The 7,949-nt window shown below is 36.8% G+C and overlaps 1 pseudogene; it reads left to right on the top strand.

The window, feature by feature from the left end:
• Positions 1–5,499: 5,499 nt before the first annotated feature.
• LOC101590997 overlaps positions 5,500–7,949 on the top strand; it is a 5,598-nt pseudogene continuing 3,148 nt past the window's right edge.

The following is a 7,949-nucleotide window of genomic DNA, read 5'->3' as shown; positions in this document are numbered from 1 at the left end:
ATTCTATCGGTAGTCAGAGACGTACCTCTGACACACAAGCCTTTGGGATATATTTAACCAAACTATAGGGAGTCATGATTTGTAAAGGAAAAGATTTTTCTTGTCACACGAAAGTGACAGCAGTTTGGTAAGTTACGAATTTCTGGGACTGTGCAATTGAGAAATAATTTGTTTCCTTAAATTTACACAATGCTTTCAATAATTTTATCAGTGTGTTGTACATACATCTCTTTGACAAATCATGAATAGTTTTATTCAATAATGGCCAACATATCATCATGCCATAGTGGACACTGTCATGCAACAGTGTCCCGTCTCTCCAGAGGTGCAACACGGATCCATTTGTTTTCTTTCTTCAATATAATGAGTGATTTCTGCAAATAGAACTGTCTATATAAGTGTTATTCAATTTTAACTAAACTGGATGGGTGATAAAAATATTCTTTCATGAATAATGCTAATACATATGTAATCCATATACTTTCTGAACATTAAAATAATACATTTAAAGCCTTGCAAGACAAAAATTCATGGTTTAATTTGAACAACTAAAATGTTCTTCACCACTACATCTATAATGTATATTATTATACTTCTTATATAACATTCTTCTATTTGTTATGTATCTATTAAAACAGAATTAAAATTGAATAGCTAAAGTTATTTTTCTAATTAGTAAGCATGAAAGATTATCCCACAATGAGTTTGGAAGTTTTTAAACTTAAAACACAATAAATGGAGAGGAGGGCATCTTTCAACAAATTCTCAATTTACTCTGTATTATTGGTTACTTAAAATTTTTGATTTGAAACTTTGAATTTGTTTTATAGACTGTAGCCATGTTTATAAATTGGATTAGTAAAACATGAATTAAGTCTTTCGTATCCTGGGAGTGTATACCCAGCCAATGTTTTCTCTGAGACAAGCAACAAAAAGTGGATGCATAACTTTATTTTCATTTTCGTAAATATATATTTAGTACTGGGTCTACAGGGTCTCACTACATAGATGGGTCTTGTAGCAATCCTATTCTTAGCCTTCCAAGTGCTGGGTTACAGATATTTGCCACCAGGAGCCCGTCTCCATCATCCTCTCAGTGCTCCCCGTGGGTGGGGCTGGCACCCCACACCAGGGATCGAATCCAGGCGGTTGCTTTAGTCCACTGAGCTATTTGGTCAGCCCTAACTTTGGATGCATTTTATGCTCACAAGTTTTAAATATTGTTGAAAAGACCACATAAATACATTCCTCTGAAGGATGAAAACATCTTTCTTATCTAGAGTTTATGATAAGACGGTTTCTCAGTTCTGAACAAGGGCCAGATCTGAGAGTCCCAGCTAGCTCTAGGCAGAATGTTGCTAAAGGGACAGAGAAAGCAGAAGTATCCTTACTCACATAGACAAAAATAACAAAATTTAGAATTTAAAAATCACAGATAATGGGTGATTCATTTCAAAGGATGTTTTCTGTATTTTTTTATCTGGAAGTGGCTGGAAGCCGAAATAATGAATTAAAACAAAAATTCTCAGATCTTGGAGTCCGTATGAGAAAAAAATCTTCCATGGAAGGCAAAGAGCACTACAGGAAGAACAGAGACTCCAGAGGGCAGAATGACCTGACAGTAGCAGTTTGTAACTACTTTTTCCTTCAGGGCATTGGGAAGGAGTGATAGTGACAGTCAAGGGAATCTAAAATTCAGTTTTAGATATATATAGTTCAGATACAGAAAAAAAATTGGCTTCACAGAAGTTCTTTGTGTAACAACCCAACAGAGATTGACTGAATCTTAGAAAAATTGCAAAGCAACCTCTACACAGTTCTTTTTGTCAGGAAATTGAGAAGATCAACAGCCTGATGATACTAAGTGTGTAACAAAAGAAAAAAGAAATTCACTTAGAATTTATGTGAAAAATTTGCAATTTCATATAAAACCTGACTTATCAATCATATGAAAAATAAACAGTACTTAATGTACAACAAAGAGAAAAGTACATCATTAGGTCTACAGTTTACATAGATACTATAATTTACAGACAAGAATTTTGAGATATCAACAAATTTATTAAGAGACATACAAGTGGGTTGAAAGAGATGTACAGAGTAGGTTACTAAGAAAATTGTATTTTGTAAAACATGAAATGAATATTCTAGATGCAAAATATAATTTCTGCAATTGAGTCAATATTTGAGCTTGTCTGGAAAATGGATACAATAATAAAACATTAAAGAACAGTAAAGAAGAAAAAACAGACTAAAGATAGCAAATATGAACATTCAAAACATGAACAATATAATAAAATATACTTTAGTTAATGGCTGAAAATTTTAAAAAGCTTAAAGACATTAACAGATATATAATCTCACAGAATTCAAATAAACATGCTATTTTTGCAATTTTTATTGTTAATGAAAGTTTTAGTTACTAACAAATTCTTGATAATTGAAATTCAAATATATTATTTTTAAAAAATTTCAGTTAACTTAAACTCTTTGGAGGTCAAATTCAGTCTGCACTTTTGGCTAAGACAAGTATTGAAGAATAACAAATGCAATATTTTGATATTCATTTTACTTTAGTAATATATGCTATATTTAGTGTAGATAGCTTTTATTTCTTTTTTTTTGCAATGTGTAAGTAGATTCAAAATTCATAACATGAAGACATTATGGCCGTACTATGCAAAGTTATGGACAAACAGTTTCAATTTGTTGCTACTTGCAAACTTCTTGAATATTGATATTTAAAAACTCTCCAAATACACTATTTTATTATAAATTATCAAATGCAAAAACATTTGTTCCTATGTTATCAATATTAATGCTGTAGAAGAGGTATTTTTTGAGGTAATTCTTATATACAGAAAAAAAGAAAAGGTATTTGTTTATAAAGTAAAAGGTATTTACAATGAATGATTTATTAACACATCAACAACTATTTTTCCTACATACTTCCCAATATAAATATAAGACAAAATCCAGTACAGTTTCTCCACTACACGCTTCATTAATGATGCTGATTCAGCTGTTTCCACTGAGACTGACGAGTAGGTCATCGAATTAAGCCTCAGCATCATTAAATCTCATTAGCTGTATACAGAGTATACAGTTATAAAATGTCTAAAAAAATTGAGAGTTTTGCCTTTTCATTTCTCTAGAGGTGCGTTTTCATTTCTTATCTGGTACATTTCAAGAACAACAACAATCCCGGCATGCCATGTCAGCCACGCCTAGGGGGCACCTGAGATGCGATGCAGAGTAGGTGTGGTGGTGCGCGCCTATAATCCCAGCACATGGGAGGCTGAAAACAGGAGGATCACTATGAGTCCGACCTGTGTAGTGAGACCCCGTAGACCCAGTACTAAATACAACAACAAATTCAACGTATATAAAATACATACAGTAAAATTATTCCCTGGGACTTCATGTAACATAGTAAATAGAGCCTGCAACATGTGAATCCTGCTTTAACAAAGTGACTTGAAAGAATATGACTATAAGAGTAAGCACCACAGGATGCAGACTAACGTACATACCAGAATATGAATCTGTAAGCTACAAGAGCCTGAAAAACAATAGACCAGAGTAACTGATTTGTACCTGCATGCTAAGATGCAAAGTTCTGAACTTTGATGTAAAATAGTACCTTCTAGATAAAGATTTGGATGTACTCATGGTAGTTTTCTATGAGACAATGAAAATCTGAATAAGAGATTTCCTAAACAATAAACTTTGCATGGGTAGCATAAAATATGGCTGCTTGCAGTCAAAGATTGCAGTCACAGTTTTCCTTTCATTTAGACATATTTTCATTTGTGACCAGACAACTTTCTTCATTTGGTTTGTTGTCACAGCTCAAACTAACCCTGGAGGTTTCAGAAAAATGGTCAAAATGCAGAAACTAAGGAAACTAAGATGAGAAAGAATTATAAGCACAGCTTGTAACAGTCAAAGTCATGCAATTTGGAAATTAAGCTAATATCCTGCTTCATAGGACTAAAATGTATATCTGAAGTTCTGACAATTCACATATTTTCCTAAGTCATTATTTTTTCCCTATGATCTAAAAGGATTTTTCAATAAACCATTTGAATAATGGATAGGAGACTTGCATCCCTTATATTCCTTTGAGAATTAAGTAACTTTTTTCTGCTCACTGGGTCTTAAATAAAAAGCATGTACCTACATGTTTAATGATATACTTCATTTCAAGCATAAAATTGGCCGTACTGCTCATGAAGCACTACTATATAATAAAGAACCTACTAATATATCTTTTCTGTATCATTAGTCTGATAAGCATTTCTTTAGGAAGTATTGCTATTTAATATACAATGAATACTTTATGATTTTTCAGTAGTTGTAACAAAGTTAAGGACCATCATAGAAGTACAACAACTATTTTCTGTGTTTAGCATAAGTTCTTTGACAAACAGACTTTAATATGTACAGATTTCATATAGAGAATGTATTATAGTTCCTCTCAGACCTCATGGTTATAACTTGTATGTAGATAGTCCTCCAGAACCTCATGGCACTTATTAGGGGTGGTTGGATTGAGTATGTGACACTGGGATTGATTCATGCTGCAAAACTAGAATTAAGAGCAATAGGATTAAGACTGTGAGTGCAACCCACCCTAAGAAAGAGGCTTACGTGCTTTCACTGTCTTTTGACTGCTCTGAGCTTTTTCTGTCTGCGATGTCCCTCCTTCATGCCATTGTGCCTTGGAGTCAACCAACTATAGACTGAAACTTCTTCAGATATAGAACTAAGTAAACCTTTTTTCCTTTACCTTTGGTTTTTAGGTATTTGTCTCAGCAACGAGAAAGTAACTAGTATACTCGTGAATTGCTTTTTTTTTTTTTTTTTTTTTTTTTTTTCTGTATTTATGGGAGGGTCTACAGGTTGTTCAAGGTGTCACTACTAGATTGAATTTATAGTGATCTGTCTGTTTACAGTCCCCCAAGAGCTGGGATTACAGGTGTGCCCCACCATGCCCAATCTTAATTGCTGTCTCAGCATGCCCCTGGGGCGGGGCCAGCATGACAGGCCCAAGGACCGAACTCCCGGCCCCTGTGCCTGCTTGCAGGTGCTTTAGTCCACTGAGCTATTTGGTTTTTGAAGTATTCTAAGATGTGTTCGACTTTTTTTTTCTCATCTGCTCCTATTAATCTGAGTGATTATGATGATAGAAAATGTGATTTTCTGAGGAAAGGACATATCTTGGTAACTGTCTTGTCATTGAAACAAAATAGCCAACATTCATAGCTCTACAGAGGAGAGGTTTATTTTGGCTCAGTTAGCACAGTTTCATTCCAAGGTTGGTTGGCTTCCAGAGAGGCCAGCATGGCAGACGGAAACAGGCAGAGAGAGATAAAAAGAGGAGAGACAGAATAGAGATATCACTCCAGGCCATGCCCCCTGCCCTGAGACCCACATCCTCAAATCAGGCTTTAGCTCCTAACATCATGTCTAAGTCTAAACTCATCAGAAAACCTCATGATTATCAAGACTATAATCAAATCACCCGGGCCCCATGAGCACATTGGCTTTGGGGGAATACTGAGGCATAAACAATACAGGTAGATGGGAAAAAAATAACAATCTTAGACTGCTCTACATTGCTGTGACAAAATACCTGAGGTTAATTTACTTATAAAGAGGTTTATTTCACCCATGGTTCTTGTGACTGAAGGTCCAAATGGAGGCTGCCTGTGCTCTAGCAAAGTCTTCCCTGACGCATGACATGCAAAGGAGTAGAAAGTGAACTGGTCTCAGACAGGCGGAAGGAAGGAATCACATGGTACGAGGCAGGAATGGCCAGATATATGAACAATAACCTTCTCTTATCAGACTTAAACTACTCTTCAGAAAAATCATTATTGTTTTTTATTTGTGTTTTACATGGAATCAAACTCAGGGCCTTGCACTTGACATATAGGCACTGTGCTACTGAGCTACATTCCCAGCTAATCTTTATTTTTCCAAAGAATATCCCCAGCACATAATTGCTTTTCTATAGTCTTCAGAACTGAAGGTTTCAACATCTCACAACATTGGCTCACTGTGGTTCATGTAGACCATATCCAAATCACAGCAACAAGGTAGCCCTATAGCAAATTATATAGAAAGTCGGCTGTACATCCACAAATTTAAATTCCTGCTTAACCTCCACATGGTATTGACAGAGAGTACATTAGACTGCATTGGTACGTGTGGTACATCAGAAACCATGCTACACTTCTCAAGCGAAGCTTAGCATAAACTGCAGAGTGGCCTCAATCGTTTTATTGCTATGGTGTATCTGTTAGGGTAATATAAATATTATCAGAAGAGAAAAGTGAAAGCTTTAAAACATTGTCTGGCCATTTTGTGGACACCGAGTAACTGAGTGTGTGTTAGATGAGCTGTGTTGGAGGGGTGCGAGTAGACCCACTGGGTGCGTGTGGTTCTGAACCTCCTCATTTCCTGTGTGTGTGTGTGTGTGTGTGTGTGTGTGTGTAGCCAGCACAGTCTACCCTGGGGGCGAGGCTGATGCAGCATGTTGTCTGAGGATAGAAACTTGGTCCCTGTTCATTTGCCTAAGCTTGCTTAAGCAGGCGTTTTAGACCACTGAGCTACCTCACCAGCCTCCAAACATCCTCATTTCTAACCCTGGATCTGAGGAAGCACCGTGATTCCTGCCCATTGGACTGTAAGATTTATGTAGGGAATCTTGGCAACAATGGTAACAAGACTGAGCTGGAATGGGCTTTCGGCTATTATGGACCACTAGGGAGTGCGTGGATTGCTAGAAATCCTCCAGGCTTTGCTTTCGTTGCTTTTGAGGATCTGCGAGATGCAGCGGATGCTTTCCGAGAGCTAGATGGAAAAACGCTATGCTGCTACCGTGTTGGAGTGGAGCTATTCATTGGTGAAAAGAGAAGTGGCCCTCCTTCTTGGGGGTCGTCGCCCTCGAGATGATCATCGCCTCGCCACAGATCTCCACGAAGGAAATATTTCTCCCACAGCCAGAGCAGGTCTCTTTCTAGAGACAGGAGAAGAGAGAGATCACTGTCTAGGAAGAGAAATCACGATTCTTCTCTAGGTGTCGCAGCCGATCTAGGTCAAATGAAAAGAAAAATCAGTCTACAGGAGAAGTGGTGTGCGGGATTAACTTCACTGACGGGAGTATGTACAGTAAATCCTAGTTTTGTTTGAGACTTCATAAGCTTGATGCGTTTTAAAGATGTTTTAGCTGTTCATCTTTGTGTCTTGGAACAGTGACACAACAATGTAATTCTCTCTGGTTTAAGATGGATCATACGAGGCACGCTATTCCAAGAATTATTACTTTACAATGTTCCCTTAAGCAAAATTAAATTTGCTTTGAACTTGAGTCTTGCACAGACTGAAAATAAACCTCTGAACTCTGCCTAGTTAAAGTGTGATGTTCTAATGTTACAGGAACAAAATTGGCAAAAATTGAACAGGACTTGTTTCATAGCTGAGATAACAGGGTACAGATATGCCACCAGGTACAGATAAGGGCCACACGCAAAACTAGGTGAGCGTGGTTTTAAAAATAGAACTGGTCTTTATCCTGGGCAGAGGTTCCTGACTGGTATGGAATCAGGTAAATTTCAAGAGAGTTCACCGCTGCTAGGTTGCAAATGTTCCTTCTGCGATGCTGCACACGAGTACATAGCTGTTTGTATCTTTATTTGGAAACCTGAGATATCAAAGAACCAGTGTCCTGCCAGTTTAAGGGTACATTGTAGAACTGAACTTTTGCGTTACTGTGCAAAATTTTTTTTTTTTTTTTACATTGTCTGTTGTCATTTGCATTTCTAATCAGATACTACAGTTGGGTAGTTGAAACAGAGACTATGTGTCCTGCAAAGCCTAAACTATTTATTATTTGGCCTCTTATAGGAAACATTAGGTGAGCTCTGCTATGGCCATTTCCG

Source organism: Octodon degus, unplaced genomic scaffold (genome assembly GCF_000260255.1).
Source record: "Octodon degus isolate 3935 unplaced genomic scaffold, OctDeg1.0 scaffold00068, whole genome shotgun sequence".
NCBI classification, from domain to species: domain Eukaryota; kingdom Metazoa; phylum Chordata; class Mammalia; order Rodentia; family Octodontidae; genus Octodon; species Octodon degus.
Note: the sequence above shows the minus strand (reverse complement) of the source record. Positions and strands in the feature narration are given on the sequence as shown.